The sequence below is a fragment of the Tamandua tetradactyla genome, chromosome 13 (genome assembly GCF_023851605.1).
Source record: "Tamandua tetradactyla isolate mTamTet1 chromosome 13, mTamTet1.pri, whole genome shotgun sequence".
Taxonomy (NCBI): domain Eukaryota; kingdom Metazoa; phylum Chordata; class Mammalia; order Pilosa; family Myrmecophagidae; genus Tamandua; species Tamandua tetradactyla.
In genome coordinates this window covers 72,070,970-72,090,452 of record NC_135339.1, presented here as the reverse complement: position 1 = coordinate 72,090,452, position 19,483 = coordinate 72,070,970, and the positions used below count along the sequence as shown (strand labels likewise).

The 19,483-nt window shown below is 40.2% G+C and overlaps 1 non-coding gene and 1 pseudogene across 1 annotated transcript; one reads left to right on the top strand and one right to left on the bottom strand.

Moving 5' to 3' along the window:
• Positions 1-520: 520 nt before the first annotated feature.
• On the bottom strand, positions 521-2,564 carry LOC143653423 (small ribosomal subunit protein eS6 pseudogene; annotated as a pseudogene).
• Positions 2,565-10,817: 8,253 nt separating this feature from the next.
• LOC143654712 (U6 spliceosomal RNA) lies at positions 10,818-10,924 on the top strand. The gene has a single exon (XR_013161904.1). It is a non-coding gene; the product is annotated as a U6 spliceosomal RNA (small nuclear RNA).
• The last annotated feature ends 8,559 nt before the right edge of the window (positions 10,925-19,483 follow it).

The following is a 19,483-nucleotide window of genomic DNA, read 5'->3' as shown; positions in this document are numbered from 1 at the left end:
CCAACAAACTTGCTGTTGACCATGATAATTCTTGAAATGTCAAGTCCAACGGGTACTACATTCAGTATGAATGAGCATTTTTAACTAGGAAGATGGGTCTGAGTCTCAGTTCAAAGAGTTGTAGGTGTGAAGTCTTGGCAAAAAACAAAAAGAACCATATTGTTTCTTTCTTTAGGTTTCTAATCCTAATTTCCCATTTTTCTCTCACTTCTAATAGCAGTGCTAATTGATATTGCAATGCAGCACAAATTCCAAATTCTTTCCTACTGCTTGAAGTCCATGTGATGACTGATTTGACTGGACACACCTTACTTGCAATGGATATTAGAGAAGCAATTTTGTCCTAACCAAGAACAAGGACCAATATTTTCCAGACGATTTCAAGCCATGAAGAAAATATAACCCAAATGGAAAATTGGCTTGATCCAATTGATACAAGTAGGAAAACTTCTGTGAATGCTCTTTTTTTTTTTTTTTCATCTCTGATCTTATTTATTTGTAACTCTACTCTCAGAAAATTTTATTTTTGACTGGACTCAGACTTAGAGGTAGAAGCTCTCAGAGAGGACAGCCTCCGTCACTTGGCAATCTGTTCCTGGCATTTTTCTTTGGCCGCCTTCATCCTCTTGGCCGGAAGGTTAGCATTTTCTGCAGCCTCTTCCTTATTTTCTTAGTGCACTGTTTCTTCAGGGCAATATACCGACGTTTATGTTGCAGGACACGTGGAGGAACAAGATGCTGAATCTTGGGTGCTTTGGTCCTGGGTTCTTACCTTCTTTGTTCAGGGGCTTTCTCACAACACACTGGCGGACATCATCTTCTTTAGAGAGATTGAAAAGTTTGCAGATTCTGCTGGCTCTTTTGGGCCCGAGGCGACGAGGCACAGTAGTATCAGTCAGTCCAGGAATTTCCTTCTCCCTTTTTTTTTTTTTTTTTTAACAATAACCGAGTTGAGAACACTCAGATTGGCATCCACAATGCAACCCCAAACAGACTTGTGCTTTCTTTCTCCAGTTCTTCTTGTTCTATAATAGGAGTGCCCCTTATTCAGTAAAAGGCGGACACGACCATGGGTCAAGACACCCTGCTTCATGGGGAATCCTTGTTTGTTGTTTCCTCCGCTGATTCGGACAACCTAACTCTTCCACTCTTCGCCCAGAGCGTCAGCAGCAACTTCTGTGGCCATTCGTACCTTTTATGATATGTAGTTTGTGTTCATCGTCCACTTAAATGAGCTTCTGGCAGCCAGTGTCTGGGAAGCAGATGCTTAACTTCGTGCTGGGCCAGCCTCCGAGACACCACGAAAAAGAGCTCTCTTTTTTTTTAATGCGATTTTATTGAGATATGTTCACATGTCATACAATCCATCCCAAGTATACAATTAATGGTTCACAGTAGCTTCACTTCACATAGTTGTGCATTCATCACCACAATCAATTTTAGAACATTTTCATCAGACCCTCCAAAATATTTTTTTTTAAAGAAAATCCAAAACATCCCATACCCTTTATCACCCCTATTATTAGTAGTAGTAGTAGTAGTGGTACAATTGTTACTGTAGATGAAATAGTACTAAGATATTACTGCTAACTATAGTCCATATTTATTACGCTTTTTAATAAAAATTTGTAACATTTTTTAAAGGAAAAGATAAAAGCTTGCAGTTAGGATGCAGGCCAGAAATAGGTTCAAATTCTGCTTCTGTCATTTTCTAATTTGACTTGGGCAAGTTTATAGCCTCTCCAAACCTCCGTTTTTCATCTGTAAAATCAGAATGATAATTATATATACCTCACTGAGTTACTGTACGTATCAAATGAGAATGCTTGTAAAGTGTTTAACACAGTTCCTGGCGTGGAGGAAGCACTCAAAAAGTAACTTATTATTTTATTGTTGCTCCCTTTTCCTGAATTGGCCCTGCAGATCCCTCTGGTCCAAGGCTTGGCAGCAAAAGGAGAGCTGGAGCTGTTGGTGTATACAGGCCGGGGTGCAGTATCTTACAATTGGGAGTTCCCAGAGAAGTCCTTCTACTGGGCAGAACATGGGCTCTGATGCCCTTGGCCCCACCTTCCGGCTTTGAGTCCTTGATCAAACCTATTAAAACAGGATTACTCATAGCATAAAGGAAAAGCCTTAGACTGGACAAAAGGGACCTGGCTCCCTAAATCTCAGGGGTGATTTTGTCACTAACTGCTCATGACCTTAGGCAGGTCATTGCATCACTCAGTTCTCAGTTTCTTTGTCTGTAAAATGGGGATAGGCCAGAAGGTCACTTCCACCCACAATGCCCTGAGATCAGCTCATTTGCAGAAATTCTGTCCCTGTTTCCACTGGGTTCTGAGGTGGAGCATCAGGGTTCACACAAGGTAGAGAGCTTTGAGAGCTGTGAATTTCCTGCTTTTTCTTCAGGCACATATGTTCTTCTGTTTTGCTAAAAAGTACAGCATAAACATACCCTTCTCTTTTCCCTTCAAAGAATGGAGGGAAACTTCTATGCTTATTCTACCTTTTGCCTTTTTTCAGATGACTCAAAACTCACCGAAACTACCATTATCAAAGTCCATGGGTACAAATGGAAGTAATATGTGAAGGGCCTATTTTGAGGGTGTAATTCAAAAGCTTAGGTTCCTTCCCCCAAAACTGGAGCACCCTGGATGCACCTGTTCTTTTTTCTCTTAGATAATCCTTTCCTAATCCTTTTTGAAATTTCACCTGCCATTGAGAGTCCACTGCTGTTGTCATTTTTGAAGGACAAACCTGTTTTTCAAGTGATAATTGCAATGGCCATCTGTTTCCATTAGCTACCTACCCCCCAATCTTTCTTCCAACCCCGAAATGACTGAAATAATACTGTGATAAAAGAATGTGGTTATGACAGGCAGAATTATGTCCATATTTGATCAAAATCAGAATGGACCTAAGAGCAAACCAGGTACCAATAGAAAAGTTCTCTTGGGTTTCCAGAAGTTTTCCTAGTGCAGGACTCAGAACTGAAGAAGGAACCCCTTTTACCTCTGAGAAGAAAGTCATTTTATTAGTGTGGATCCCAAGAAGGGGTTGTATTGCTTTTTGCAAGGAGACGTAAGTGGCTAACATTCTTGCTGAAGGCTATTCTGAGAAAATGTCTGTCTCTATTAGAGTCTGAGATAGAGTCCCAGTCAAAATGGTCATGAACTCCCTTTGAAGCCGCATAGGAAATCTATGGGAAACACAGTTTAAAAAGTTTCTGGTTCAAAGGAAACTCCCCCTTTATTAATAATATTCAGAGATTTGTTCCTGATTTGATTTTGCAAACTTGCTTTGCTGAAAAGAAACACACAAGTATTTAGGCAGTGTCTTCAGGCAATCAAACACAGAAGGTGGGGGGTTATAGGTAATTAGTTTGGGGGACATTGTCAGCCACCAGTTGGAGTTTTAGTGAGGCAAGGCCTACAACTGGGAGGTTGGTCAATCCTTTGCTTCTTAGCTGGTGATACTGGTATTTTTAGGACAGTCAAACTGAGTGTGAAACCTTCCTCTCCTTGAACTATCAAGATTTGTTTAATACCCAATCAAGTTAATTTTACTGTGATAACAGATTTACCCAGAGAAGATCCTTGCATAGTTTAGGTCTGATAATCTTTTTAGAAAGATGAGCCCAAACTATATCATGGAGAGTTCTATGAACAAAAAACTTTGATCATACAAAAATATTGACGACTTACACTGTAAGTCTGAATGATAGTGAAATTCCAGCAAGTTTTTGCTTTGGTTAACAGGTGTAAATAAAAACAGAGGAAAAACTTTCAGTTCTGGGAAGATACAGTAAGCATTTTTTTTAAATCTATTTTTCCTGTTAAGTACAACTAAAAACTCTGGACATTATATAAAAACAAAAAGAAGTCAGAATGATTAAGGACCTCAGGACCCAACACAGTGATAAGTTCTCTGGGTTTTTTCTTTTGCCTCATTATTAGACTTAGAGCTGAAGAAGCTGGCAACCCAGAAACACTAATAGATGCAGACAAAAAAAAAAGGCCCAACAAAAGGCTGTTCTCTCTAGCAAAAGCACCAGAGAAGGGGAAGCCCAGCAAGGCAAAAAACTTTTACATAATAACTGCTCTACTCTAGCCAAACACCACAGAAAAGTTGTGATCCCAGTTGTACCAATGCTGTCAAAGGCCAAGTGGGAAGCATAGCCTTCCACTCTAGCCAGGCTGTAACGAGTCCCCTATTCCCACCTAGACCCTTTATAGTGGTATCAGGAAAAGGCAGAGCAGGGAGCCAGGACTTTCACCCACACCAGCTGGTAATGAGGGTCATCCACCCACCCTGCAGTGTCAGTGGAGATGACACACAGACCTCCTACCCTTACCCAGCAAAACAAGATACTCTATTCCTCAGGTATCAGTGGAGGCCAAGAAAGAAACCTGGACTTCTAACTCTATCTGGCAGAATTGTGTCCTCCTCCTCCCCCGAATGGAAGAAAAGTCCAGATAAAACAAAGGTGTAAATAAGATCCAGAGTCTTATAACATAATAAGAAAATATCCAGGTTTCATTAAGAAATCATTCATTAGTCTAAGAACTAGCAAGAACTCATACTGAGTGAAAAAAAACTCCACAGAACAGTCAATAGATGCCAACACTGAGATGACAAAGATATTATATTTATCTTTAGAGATCTATAAATAGTCATAATAAAAATGCTTCAATGAGCAATTATGAACATTCTTGGAACAAATGAAAAAAATAGAATGTCTCTAATAAATAGAAAATATAAAGAAGAACCAAATGGAAATTTTAGAGCTGAAAAATGCAATAACTGAAATAAAAAGTTCAATGGATGGTATTAAAAGCAGAATGGGGAGAGCAGAGGAAAGAATCAGTGATATGCAAGATACAATGATGGAAATTACCACATCTAAATAACTGAACAAAAATAAAAAGAAATGAATAGTGACTCAGGGACATGTGGGACTATAGCAGAAGATCTAATATTCATGTAGTCAGAGTCCTGAAAGGAGCTAAGAAAGAAGGTGAAACTGATACATTCTTGAATAAATAATGGCTCAGAACTTCCCAAGAAGTTTATACTTGGGAAGTATAAACTCTTTGGCAAGAGTTATAAATCCAAGACCCAAGCAGCTGAGTGAACACCAAACAAGATAAATCCAAAGAAATTAACACTAAGACACAGAGTGATTAAACTCCTGAAAATTAAACACACACAAAAAATCTTGAAAACAGCTAAAGAAAACACAAACCTTTTGGAAAAGCAATTCAAATGATAGAGTATTTTTCATCAGAGGCCATGGCCATGGAAGTCAGAAGAACATGGTACAATATTTTTCAAGTGATGAAAGAAAAAGAACCCAGAGAAAATATCCTTCAGGAATGAAGTGACTATCAAGAGATCCTTGGATAATGAAAACTGAGAGAATGTATCGCCTGAAGAACTATCCTAAAAGAACGACTAAAGAAAATTCTCTAAACAGAAGGATTTTTTTTTTCAAAAAAAGAAACTTACAACATCAGGAAGGAAGGAAAAAAAATGGTGAGCAAAATTGTGGGTAAGCACAATAAGTTTTCTTTCTCCTTTTGAGTTTTCTAACTTATGTTTGATGGTGAAAGCAAATATAAAAGGATCTGATGTGTTCTAAATGCATTTAGAGAAAATAGTGAAAACAATTATACTATAAATGGGGTATGATAAAAAGGAAGTAAGTTTTTAGTGCTTCACTTTGACTGGTAAAATGATTATATCAATTAACTGTTCTAAATTTTGTATATATATGTAATACTTAGCACAACCACTAAAAGTACTATACAAAGTGATACCCTCAAAAACACCACAGATAAATGAAAATGGAATTCTAAAAAATGTTTAAGTAACCAACCAGAAGGAAGGAAAAATAAAACAAGCAAAAAAATAAAAATCCAGAGAGAACAAACAAAAAATAAAATGGCAGACCTAAACTCTAGTATATCAACACCTATATTAAATATAAATGGTCTAAATACACCAATTAAAAGACAGAGATTGGCAAAGTAGACTAAAAACATGACATAAAAACTCACATCAAATATGATATAGACAGATTAAAAGTAAAAGGATGGAAAAGATATATCAGACAAACATTAAATGAAAGCAGATATGGTTTTATTAATATTGGGTGAAGTAGACTTCAGAGCAAAAAAAAAAATTACTAGAGACAGGCAGGGCTATAATACAATGATAAAAGGGTCACTATACCAGGAAGATACAGTAATTCTAAATGTATATGCATCAAACAATGGAGCTTCAAAATATGTAAAGTAAAAACTAATAGAACTGAAAAGAGAAGTAGATAAATCCACATTATAGTTGGAGATTTCAACAACCCTATCTCAACAATTGATAGAACAACTAGACAGAAAATCAGCAAGGTACAGAATAACTCGAAACACTATCCCCAATAAGATCTAATTGACTGATAAAACACTCCATCCAACAATAGCAGACTACACATTCTTTCCAAGTGTCCATAGGAAATACCAAGATAAACCACACCCTAGGCCATAAAACGAACCTCAACAAATGTAAAAAAAAAAACTGAAATCTTACAGAGTGTGTCTTCAATCATCATGGGATCAAACCAGAAATCAATAATAGAATGACAACAGGAATCTCTTGGTTGTTAAATAACACATTTATGAATAATCCAAGGATCAAAGAGGAGTCACAGGAGAAATAAAAAAATACTTTGAACTGAATGAAAATGAAAATAAATATTTCAAAATTGGTGGGACAGAACTAAAACTGCAGAGGAAGGTTTCTAGCCCTAAATGAACACATCAGTAAAGAGAAAAAGTCCCAATCAAATCACTAGGCTTCCACCTAGAGCCCAGAAAACAGAAGAGCAAAACAAGCAGATGACAGGATATTATAAGGAAATGAGCAGAAATCAATGAAATTTAATATATAAAAACAATAGAGAAAATCAATGGAACAGGAGCTGGTTCTTTGAAAAGATCAGTAAAATTGACAAACTTCAAGCAAGACTGAAAAATAAAAAAGAGAGAAAACACAAATTATTAGTATCAGGAATGAAATCGGATATCATTACAAACCATGCAGACATCAAAAGGATAATAAGGAAATACTGTGAACAACTCCACATACAAATTTGACAATTAAAGTAAAATCAGCCAATTCCTCAAAAAAAAAAAAAAAAACAAACAAAAAACTACCATAACTGACCCAATACAAGATAGATAATTTGAATAGCCCTATAACTACTAAGGATATTGAATTTGAAATTGAAACACTCCTCAAAAGACATACCTATACTCAGGAGAATTCTACCAAATGTTTAAAGAAGAATTAATATCAATTCTAAAAAACGTCTTCCAAAAAACAGAAAGGAAGGAATGCTTATCAATTCATTTTATGAATTTTTTGAATGTGGACACCACAACCAGACAGACAGTACAAAAAAAAGAGAAAGCAACAATACTGCTCATGAATTATAGAAGCAAAATCTCTTAACAAAATACTAGTAAACAGAATTCAGCAAGGTATAAAAATAATTATACAGCATAACCAACTGGGATTTATTCCAGAGATGTGAAGCTGGTCCAATATTTGAAAAATCCATCAAGTAATCCATCACATTAACAAACTAAAGAAGAAAAATATCACATCATCCTTTCTATAAATCAATGAAGAAAATCATTTGGAAACTTCCACACTAATTCATGAAAAAACTCTCAGTAAAATAATAATAGGAGAGAACTTCCTCAACTTGACAAAGAGCATCTACAAAAAACCTTGAGCTAACAGTATATTAAGGGTGAAAGACTGAATGTTCCCCGTAACAAGTGAAGGGTGTTTGATCTTACCACTCTTATTCAACATAGTGCTGGAAGTTCTAGCCAGTGTAATTAGGCAAGAACAGGAATGTAAAGGCATACAGATTTGAAAAAGGAAGAAATAGTATTTTCCTTATTTGCAGATGACATGATTGTCTACATAGAAAATCCCAAGGAATGTACAAAAAAAACCCCACAAAACTCCCAGAACTAATAACTGAGTTCAGCAAGGTTGCAGAATACAAATAAACAGGTAAAAATTAATTGGATTTCAGTATACTAGAAATGGACACATGGATTCTGAAATTAAAAATACATTATCATTTACTATCATTTTAAAAAGAAAGAAATACTTAGGTATAAATCCAACAAAACAGGTATAGGACATGTATGCAGAGTACTACACAATGCTGATGAAAGAAATCAAAGATCTAAATAAATGGAAAGACATATTGTGTCATGGATTAGAAAACTTGACATGGTAACGATATCATTCTTCCAAAATTGATATACAGGTTAATGCAATTCCTATCAAAATCCCAGCAAGATTTTTTTTGTAATGTAGACAAGATCGTTCTAAAATTTATGCTAAAAGAGAAAGGAATTAGAATAGCTAAAACAATTTTGAAGAGAAAGAATAAAATGGGAGAAACCAATCTACCTGATTTCAAGGTGGTATTGGCAGAAAGACACATATAAGAATGGAACAGAAGAAATACTCTGAAAATAGACCCATATGAGTACGCCCAAATGATTTTTACCAAAGGTGCAAAAGTGAGTCAATGGGAAAAAGATAGCCTTTTCAACAAATGGTGCTAGAGCAGTTGGGCATTCATAGACAAAAGAAAAAAAAAAAAAAAGAACTTTGACCTAAGTCTAAGGCCTTATACAAAAATTAACTCAAAATGAATAATTGACTTAAGCATAATACATAAAAATATAAAATTGCTAGAAAAAATGTAGGATAAAATCTTTGGGATGTAGGGTGAGGCAAAGATTTCTCAGACTTGACACCAATAGCATGATCCAGAAAAGGAAAAACTGGTAAATTGCATTTTATCAAAATTTAAAATATTTGCTCTGTGAAAGACAATGTTAAGAGGGTGAAGAGAAAAGATACAGACTGGGAGAAAATATATGCAAACCACATATCTTACAAAGGACTAGTAACTTGAGTACATAAAGAATTCTCAAAACTCAACACTAAGAAAGCTAAAATCCAATTAGAACATAGGTAAAAAGCACAAAGAAACATTACATTGAAGATGTACAGATGGTGTATTAGTTTCTTAGGATAACTGTAATAAATTACCACAAACTGAGAAGTTTAAAGCAATGGAATTCATTCTCTCACAGTTCTGGAGATGAGAAGTCTGAAATCAGAGTTTTGGCAGTGCCCTGCTCCCTCTGAAGGCTTTAAGGAAGACTCCTTCTTGCCTCTTCCAGCTTCTGGTGCCTCTTGGATACACTGGGTATTTCTTGGCTTGGACCTGCATCACTTCAGCCTCTGCCTCTATCTTCACTTGGCCGTTTTCCTGGGTACACCTTTGTGTTCTCTCCTCTTCTTATATGGACAGCAGTCATTTGATTCAGGGCCCAATTAATCCAGTATGATCTCATCGTTACTAACTACATCTGCAAAGGCCTAATTTCCAACTAAGATCACATTCCGAGGTTCCAAGGGGCCAAAAAATTGGGGGGGGGGGGAACACTATTGAACACATTACTGATGGCAAACAAGCCCATAGAGAGATGTTCAATATCATTAGCCATGCAAATTAAAAGCACAGTTAAGATACTCATTGCATATAACTTATGTAGACAGCTTAATTGAATACCATAAGTACATGGAACCTTGAGTAGGATATGAGATTTTGTTGGTTTGTCCAGAGTAATGCTTCGATAAATCCCAGAGTGATTTGAATAGTGAATAAAAAAGTATTTGTAAAGTCCCCTTAGGGGAACAGTGAGAAAGGGGGAAAATTCAACTTCCCCAAGTTGAATTCTTGATATTCTCACAAGCAGTGTGGACAACCAAAGCTATAGGCTGAACCCTCAGTCTTGGGGTTTGTTCATATGAAACAACCCCACAAAGGATAGGTCAAACCTACTTAAAATTAGGCCGAAGAGTCACTTCCAGGAGAACCTCTTTTCTTGCTCAGATGTGGCCTCTCTCTCCAGCCAACACAACAAGCAAACGCACCACCCTCCCCATGTCTGCGTGAGACATGACTCCCAGGGGTGTGGACCTTACTGGCAATGTGGGACAGAAATCCTGAAATGAGGTGAGACTCAGCATCAAGGGATTGAGAAAAACCCTAGAATGAGCTGAGACTCGGCATCAGGGGATTGAGAAAACCTTCTTGACCAAAAGGGAGAAGAGTGAAATGAGACAAAATAAAGTGTCAATGGCTGAGAGATACCAGAGTTGAGAGGTTATCCTGGAGGTTATTCTTATGCATTAAGTAGATATCACCTTGTTAGTCAAGATGTAGTGGAGAGGCTGGAGGGAACTGCCTGAAAATGTGGAGCTGTGTTCCAGTAGCCATGTTTCTTTAAGACGATTGTATAATGATATAACTTTCACAATGTGACTGTATGATTGTGAAAACCTTGTGCCTGATGCTACTTTTAGCTACCTTATCAACAGATGAGTAAAACATATGGAATAAAGATGAATAATAGGATAAACAAAGATTAAAATAAATTTAGATTGAAATGCTGGTGATCGATGAGGGGGAGGGATGGGGGATATGGTATGTATAGATATTTTTCTGTTTTCTTTTTATTTCTTTTGCTGAATAGATGCACATGTTCCAAGAAATGATCATGATGATGAATATGCAACTATGTGATGATATTGTGAATTACTGATTATATATGTAGAACGGAATGATCAAAAGTTACAAATAAATAAATAAATAAAAATTTAAAAAAAGATACCCATTACACACCTATCAGAATGATTAAAATAAAAACCAACGGGTGCTCGCTTCGGCAGCACATATACTAAAATTGAAACAATACAGAGAAGATTAGCATGGCCCCTGCACAAGGATGACACGCAAATTCGTGAAGCGTTCCATATTTTAAAAAAAACAAAAACAAAAAAACAATGGCATCAGCAAATGTTGGCAAGGATGCAGAGAAACCGAATCCCTCATATATTGTTGGTGGGGATGTAAAATAGTACAGGCATTCTGTAAATCAGTTTGACATTTTCTTAAAAAAACTGAACAGGCAATTGCACTTTTGTCTATTCATCCCACAGAAATAAAAACATGTTCATACAAAATCTGTACTCCAGTGATTATAGAAGCTTTATTTGTAACAGCTCCAACTGGAAACAGCCTCCATGTCCTTCAATGGGTGAATGGTTAAACACACTGTGGTACATCCATACCATGGAATATTATTCAGCAATGAAAAGGAACAAGATATTGACATATCTAGATGAATTGAAAGGGGATTATGCTGAATATAAAAAGCCAATCCCAAAAGGTTACATACTGTATGATTCTACTTATACAACATTCTTGAAATGACAAAATTATATGTATGAAGAGCAGATTACTGGTTACCAGGAATTAAGGAGGGGCTGGAACAGGAGGAAAGTAGGTGTGGCTACAAAAGGGCAACATGAAGCATCCTTGTGGTGTGGAAATATTTGTATCTTGATTGTATCAGCTTCAATATCTTGGCTTTGATATTGTGCCATGGTTTTGCAAGGTGCAACACTGGGGGAGGCTGAGCAAAAGGCAGACAGCATCTACAATTATTTCAAATCAAAAAAGTTACTTAAATAATAGGTCAAGTCTGGAAAAAGAAATGAATCAGAATTACCCTGGCAATGCTCAGTTATGCCCCCTACTCATAAATACAGAATATACATATATACGTACGCACACACAAACACACATATATGTCAAAATATACCTTATTCCAGTTAAATATGAGTAACCTCTGATGCAGAAAGAGCTGATGTTGAAAAGAAAAGAGAAAAATCCATCAGTGTTGCATAGAGCTTCTCTAACACGAATGTTTGGTATAATATACCTATTTACTGTAATAAAGATTCTAATAGTCATTGTTTCATGTGATGTTTACTTTAATAGTGTATTCATTAAATAATGGTTGGAGTGAAAACAAAAATGCCAAGTAGGTGCCCTTTTTCCCGGTTGCTGTCATGAGTCCCAGGTTGACATTCCCTCTTTCATGTTTACTGGGACCAGTTGCCACTACCTCTGGTTCCCATTCACAGCTCTCCTGCAAGCAGTGGTTGTAGTTCCTTTTTGCCTTTCCTCCTTTCCAGGTCTCACAGAAAGAGAAGTAGCCAAGAGACATGACCACAGAAAACAGGGCCTAGTCATTGGTGGCACATGTCCAAGAGGGCACCCGGTGAGTTCTCAGACATTGGTTCCTGAGGGACTACAAGTAAGATTCTGGAAGCCACTAGAGTTCGCCTTGTTTCTCTCTCCAGCCATATAGCTTGGCCTTTCATTAATCTTTTATTTTTCCCCATTAGTCTTTAAAAAAAAAAAAAACTTGATTTTTTTTTTTCCAAAATAAGCAAACAGTCACCCAGAGAAGATAAAAATGAGAAAAAAAGAATCCATAATCCCAGCTGCCGCTAATTACATTTTTGGTGATAAATACACACAAACACCTCTTTTTTTGTGCATAAGGCCTTAATTTGTATTCATCCATCACCCACCCCTGCCCTGGTGAAGTCAAAACATATTAAGTGAAAAAGCTAGATTACCATAATGCAGAAATATTCTGCATAAATCTCTGTATTACATGTCCTCTAGCTAAGTCCTTCCTAAAAGAATATTATCCTTAGCTATGTAGGAAAAAAATAATCTTGTTTTTCTATAATAAAAAAATGGGATCATAATGTGCAAACTATTTTGTAACCTTTTTTTTTTCACTCAATAATGAATCACGAACATCTTTCCAGGTCAATAAATATGCTTTTACAATATTTTAATGGCTGCACAATATTCTTTTTGTAGGACTGTACTGTAATTTATTTAACCAGTCTCCTAATGGCAGACATTTAAATTGTTTCCAAATATTTTTTACTGTTGTAAACAATGTTACAATAAACAGCCTGCAGAAAAATCTTTGCCCACATCCTTAATTAATTCCTTAGGATTCATTCTTGGAAGAGAATAGCTGTGTATATGTTTGCAGGTTTTTAAGGCTATAGAAAGGTTTTGTCAAATTTTCCTGCAGTTTTGTGTCTATCAGCTGTGTGTGAAACTGTCCAATTCTTACCCACTTCTCCAGCACATACACACACCCATCTTTTTGGGTGCCATTCTAATTTTCAGGGAGTTACCAACTAATTCCTGATTAGCTTTTAACTGATGCTAAAGGTTTGGGCTAATGCCATTTGGATCTTCCCTGTGGCAATTTGCACTTTGGAAGCAGTGTCTTAGGAGGGGGTATGAGTGATGTGGCCTCCCCTTTTTAAAAAACATTTTTATTAATAAAATCAATCAATATACAACACAAACACTCTTAACATATGAACATCCCATACTTGGTGTGCAATCAGTGGCTCACAATATCATCATGTAGTTATAAATTCATCACATGGTCATTTCTCAGAACACTTGCATCACTCCAGAAAAAGAAATAAAAAGCAAAAAGAACAAACTCATACATACCATGCCCCTTACCCCTCCCTCTCATTGGCCACGAGTATTTCCCTCTACTCAATTTATTTTAACATTTGTTTCCCCTATTATTTATTTATTTTTAATCCATATTTTTTTACTCACCTGTCTATACAGTAGATAAAAGGGGCATCAGAACAAGGTTTTCATAATCACACAGTCGATGAGCACCCTTTAACAGACCGCTCCTCTGTAACAGCCACTGGTGGTGCTCAGAGATTGGAGGACGTGTTACACGGGAAGGGTGCCCCCACCTATGCCCACCACAGTGGAGGGTGACTTGCAGGGAGCCCCGCCCTCCAGACTCCTTTTGGGAAGATGTAACTCCATCAAAAGCAGCCAAGCCCAGGTGCGAGAGAGGCCAACTCACCAGGACAGAGGCATCACATGTCTTCTCAGACCTCCGGGTTCACTAACATCGCAGATGGCAGAACCCACTTCTGGGCCAGCTCTGCCTTTGAATTCTGCTCAGGAGGCCCTGCATTTGCCATCCTTCCCCTCACGGGGCCTCCCCAAGCCTGCACAGAAAGGGGACTCTCAGGCCACGTCACTGACTGTCTGGCCAGGCAGCCGGAGGCCCACGCCTGGAGAGAAGGGTGTTAATGGGAAATGGGGGTCTTGGGCCACAAGTCTCTTGCAGAGCAGCTGGAGATGTGGAGGAGCATCTCTGCCCCCTCTGTTTTATCCATCTGGGTGTCCTGTATGGTGCCTCCCCCAGATGCCCTCAACCCACTGAGGAGTTGCCTAGAGGCAGCTTCCTCCCAAGCTGAAGGATGTTCATACACTGATGGAGCCCACCTGGCCAAACGAGGACCCCAGCCTGTGCCTGGGAGCATGGGGTTGGTGGCTCTTCACCCCTCAGGGAGCCAGCTCTGAGGCATGTTCCACACCGTATCTCAGGTCTCCAGCGGGACCAGCCCGGATGCCCACAGAGCACCCCACCCACTAGTGCACCCTTCATTGCTTCCCTCCCTGCCCTGGCCCCTCCCTGTGCCTCCTGGCTGGAACCAAGTGTGCACCATGCTCCCCTCCAAAAAAAAAAAATAGTAGTAAAGGGATGTCCTGTAGCATAGCCCTTCTGACCTAACAGGGCTGGACATGGACAGGATGTCTGATGGGAGAAAAGGCTTTGAGCCTCAGGACACTCTCGCCGCATGCTCTATCATCATCAGTATCAATAACTGCCCCGAATGCGTGCCCAGTGCTGGCTGCCGCGGTCCGGGTGCGTGTGGCCCAACATAATTTAGCTGGATTAATCATCTACCAGCCTTGTGAGGTAAGCACCTGCCTTATTTCCATTTTATGCATAAGTAAACTAAGGCACTCAGGGGTCAAGGGACTGCCCGTGTCTCCCAGCCAGCAGATGGGGGAGCTGGGCATGGGCCCCCTGCTTAGCCACTGTGCCCAGCTGTCTGTCACAGCCCCCGTGACACTGGCCACCGGCCACAGGGCAGCAAGTGGGCGTGGGACTGTGCTGAGCCATGTTCAATTCCCCCCTGTCCCCAGTGTGGTTAGGGATTAGGGTCGCTGTTTACAGATGGGTAAACTGAGGCTCTGACAGCTTCGCAGGGGCTCACACCCACTTCTCCGCAGCCCAAAAAGCCCGGCGATGGGGACGGTGGCTGTGGACACGCTCCCTAGGACCCCTGGCAAACATCACCCTCCCACTGCTCCCTGGCTTATATCCTAATTAAGCATTTTGTCCGGGCAAGTGGCTTTTTATCCTCAAAGAGAACTTCTCTTTCTTACAGAAGAAAGCAATTTCCTCCACGTCAAAGTTGCCAACATCTCGTTGTTTCCTGTGGGGAGGCTGGGTGACACCGTCAAGTCAACAACGGGCTTGTTGTAGCACCCAGGGCCTCCGACGCTCCGGAGCTGTGGTGGCATGTGCAGGTGGAGGGGTCATCAGTTTTTAAAGCCCGCAGACTCCCTTTATTTCTGGAGGAGAGAAGGCAGAGCCTTCAGCCCCTGACAAGATCTGGAATGCCAAGCTAACCCAGGCTGAGGCGGCCTGGGAGACAGCTGGTGCCTCCCGTGCTCCACGCCCCATGTTCCCAGGCCAGCTGGGGGCCTCTTGGCCCCGGAACCCTTTTCAATCTTTAAAGTTATATATTTTTACATGGAAAAACATTTGAAATGATGCTGAAGCATAAAGAACAGTGTGAAAAAGTGCAATTCTCATTCATCCTCTCACATTACTCAAGACAACCACCATAAAATCCTTCCAGAATTTTTTCATATATTTGCAATCATGTGCACAAACCTAGACATACAGGATTTTGTGGGTGTGTACTGTCTGGATTTGCATCCAGAAAATCATAAAGTGTATATTGTGATCTGTTATTTTTAAACAGACAAATATATATATATATATATATATATATCAAATCTTGTAGTTCTTTCCATTCTTTTGAAGAGGTACAGAGTATTCAGTCATATGATGCACTTTTTTCTTTTTTATCATTTCTTAAAATGGTTATTTTTATTTTGAAAAAGGAATAAACTCATGGGAACATTCAAACAGCACTAAAAGGTACAGATTGCATCTGTCTTGTCTTCCAGTGTGTCTCCAGGCCTAGCACAGGGGTGGCACACAGTGCCTCAGAAAACAAAGGGTGCCTCCCTCCCACCCCGAATACCCACTGCCCAGCCTCTGGGTTTCCTGTGTTTCCTTCTGGAGATAATCTGTGCACACTTGAGCATGTCTGTCAATACAGTTGTGATTTAAACACAGCCCCTCGCCACTCTTTTCTCCCCTCCTGTATCCCACGCAGGGCAGGTGGGCAGGGAAGAGCCTTGCGAGAGGCCACGGTGGGCTGTGCATCCCACAGCAGTAAGGTCCAGTGGGGACAGTCATGGCTCTGGGGCTGGGGACTGGGATCTACATCTGGCCTCGGAGGTTTACCAGCTCTGGCTCTTAGGAGCATTACCCTGAGCTTCTGTTGGCTCATGGGGAAAGTGGGGGACGATTGCCCAGACTGCACAGGATTGTCCTGTGGAAACCGTGAGGGAATGCTTGTGGGAGCCACCGGCACTGGGGAGGCACACAGTCAGGAGGGACAGGTGACAGCTAAGAGCCAAAGTCTTACCTCTCTGCAGTCAGACAAGCCTTTAGAGCAATGGGTTTTCCCACCCTGGTTTCCACTATTAATTAATCAAACAAGAATATATTTGAGGAGTTACCAGGTCCCAGGCACAAAGAAGGAAAAGCTGGTGCTCCTAGGGTCTCCTATTCTTCTAGGGAAGAAAGACACAGCCATGTAACATGTATTTATCGAGTGCCTACTCTAGGCATAGAGGATACAGCAGTGAAGAAAACAGCCAAAACTGCCTCACACCTTCCCGAGGGGTTAGAATAAAGGGGGGCACAGCAGATGGGAGAGGGGGCAGCTATATCAGCCTGAAGGGAAGGGGCAGCTTCACGTAAGAGAGGACACTGGAAGGACAAAGAGGGATTCACCGGCAGCCAAAAGTGGAAGGGATTTGAGTTAGAGAAAAAGCCTTTGCTAAGGCACAGAGGTGTGGAAAAGGTGTGGACTTGAGGAAGTCTGAGCCACAGGAGAGCTGAGAGTTGGACAGGTGTGGGGAGGGGGAGTCACCAGGGGCTAAATTTGGCAAGGTAGATCAGGGAAAATCTTTGAAAGGTCCTGCATTACTTTCCTGTTGCTGATGTAACAAATTATTACTTGTGGCTTGAAGCAACACATTCATTATCTTACACCTCTAGAGGTTTGAAGTCTGAAATGGGCTAAAATCAAGGTGCCCACAGAACTACATTGCTTTTGCAGGCTGTCAGGGAGAATCTGATCCTTGCTTTTCCCAGTTTCTAGAGGCTGCCTGCATTCCTTGGCCTTTGGCCCCTCCCTCCATTTTCAAAGCCAGCTCCTAGCATCTTCCAATCTCTTTCTCTCACTCCTCCGCATCTCTCTTTTACTTATAATGACCCATGTGATAACACTGGGTCCACCAGGATAATCTAGAATGATCTCTTCTATTTTAAGATCTTTAGTCACGTCTGCAAGGTCCCTTTTGCCATGAAAAGTAACATATTCACAGGTTCTAAGGATTTAGATGTAGACATCTCTGGGGGACTATAACTCTTAAATCATGTTAGAGTTTCCTTAAATCATGTTTCCTTGAGGTTAGAGACTTTGACCTGGCTGAGTTGTGGATGAGATCACTCTTCACATGGAGGTTTGGAGAAATCATCTTGGTGAGCAGCAGGAAGGATGGGTCCAAGCCAGAGAGGCTGAAGATGGGAGAGCCCTGGGAGGCTGATGCAGCAGTCCAGCTGAGAGGAAAGGAGTGTCCCAGAGAAGTGGGTGGTCATGGAAGGGATGTGGACAAGGGGATTTGAGAGAAGATGTGGCAACCTTGAGATCACTTTTTTGGAAATCTGGTGCAGAACAGAAAAGGAGATGGACTGAGAGAAGATTTTGCTTTTTTGCTTGTTGGTTGATCTTGTTTCACTTTTAAGATGTGAAGCTTAAGTGTCATTTTGACTGAGGGACAAGAATACAGTGAATGAAAAGGGAGAACTGAGGGATTAAAAGATTGAATTAAATAGATTATGTAACCTTACAACTAAAAAAACTTCATTTTGAGAGGCCTCTTAGCTAGTTATGCTCCCTCATTTTCTTTCATTCTGCCTCAAACTTCTGACTCCAACATCAAAATTCACTAAAAAGTGTTTCTAAAGAATGTTCATCAACATCAGCTTCAGAAAAGGCAGGCTCTCCCTGTACATATTATTTTAAATCTCTTTTTGCATTGGCTTAAAGTTTTTTGAGCTAGTATCTTGAGGCCTCTAGTTCTAATGCTATGATGCATCTTAGCCTGATAACTGGTTTACTTTATGAAACCACCTCTGACATACTCTATATCAGTGGGAAGAGCACTGGAGTTGGAGTTGAAGACCTGGGTTTGAATCTCAGCTTCATACATACCGCATGTCACCTTCGACAGGACACTTTTCTTTGGACCTCAGCTTTTTCATCTGTGAAATGGGAATAATTATAATATCTGCCTACTTACCTTGCAGTGTAGTTACGAGGGAATCGATTGAAATAACGTCCATGAGAGGCTCTGTAACTGCTAAGCCACCATACAATTATGGAAGAACTAGGATTTTTTCCAGTAATTTAGTCCATCTATATGTAGCGGAATGGGCTTTGGAACAAAGCCAGGTAAGTCTGACCTCACCAGCAGGGGTAGTGGAGAAGGAGGCGGCAGTTGCTCCTTCTCCCTTTTCCCAGAAAGGCCCTGGTGCTCCTGCATCCCTCACGATGGCTCCCTGCTCTCAGGGAGCTCACAGCAAGAGGGCAGGGGAGAAATGAAGTGACAATACCCTGTGATGTGGTGAGAGCTGAGCAGCTCACCCAGGGGCCTTGGAGAGCAGATTCCTTCACAATAGGAACTCTGATCTCGGGGATGGTGGTCAGGAATGGCTTCTAGGGATGTGGCCATAATGCTAAGCTAAAACAAACAAGTAGGTAGGCAAAGAAAGGGGAAAGGGCATTCTGGGTGGAAGGTATGGCATGTGCAAAGGCCTGGAGGTTTTCAGCCATATAATAGGTTGGGGGTCTTAGATAGGAAGGGAAAGCCAAATTCCCAAGACTGTTGCCAGCTAACACTTTTAATCTTAGGCTTTCCAAATCCTAAAGTGCCTCTTAGTTTGTCCTTAGTTTGGCCTGGGGGTTCTGCAGCCTGTGCCCCTTCCCTGGGACATAACTCCACACAGTTAAGGAACCCAGGGAGCTCCCAACAGCTGGCGGTCAACCGTGACTCCTTTCCCAAAGAAGGCTCAGGCAGCAGCTTCATCTCCCGTAGTAGTACATTTGTCTCTTAAACAGTCCGTCTGCCATGAAAGAGTTTCTCTCTGAAGGCAGTTTTGTTATTAGGGGGAAAAAAGCCTCCTGTCGCCCCCTTCCTCCCCCAACTCTCTGACATGAGTCTGTGTCATTAGTT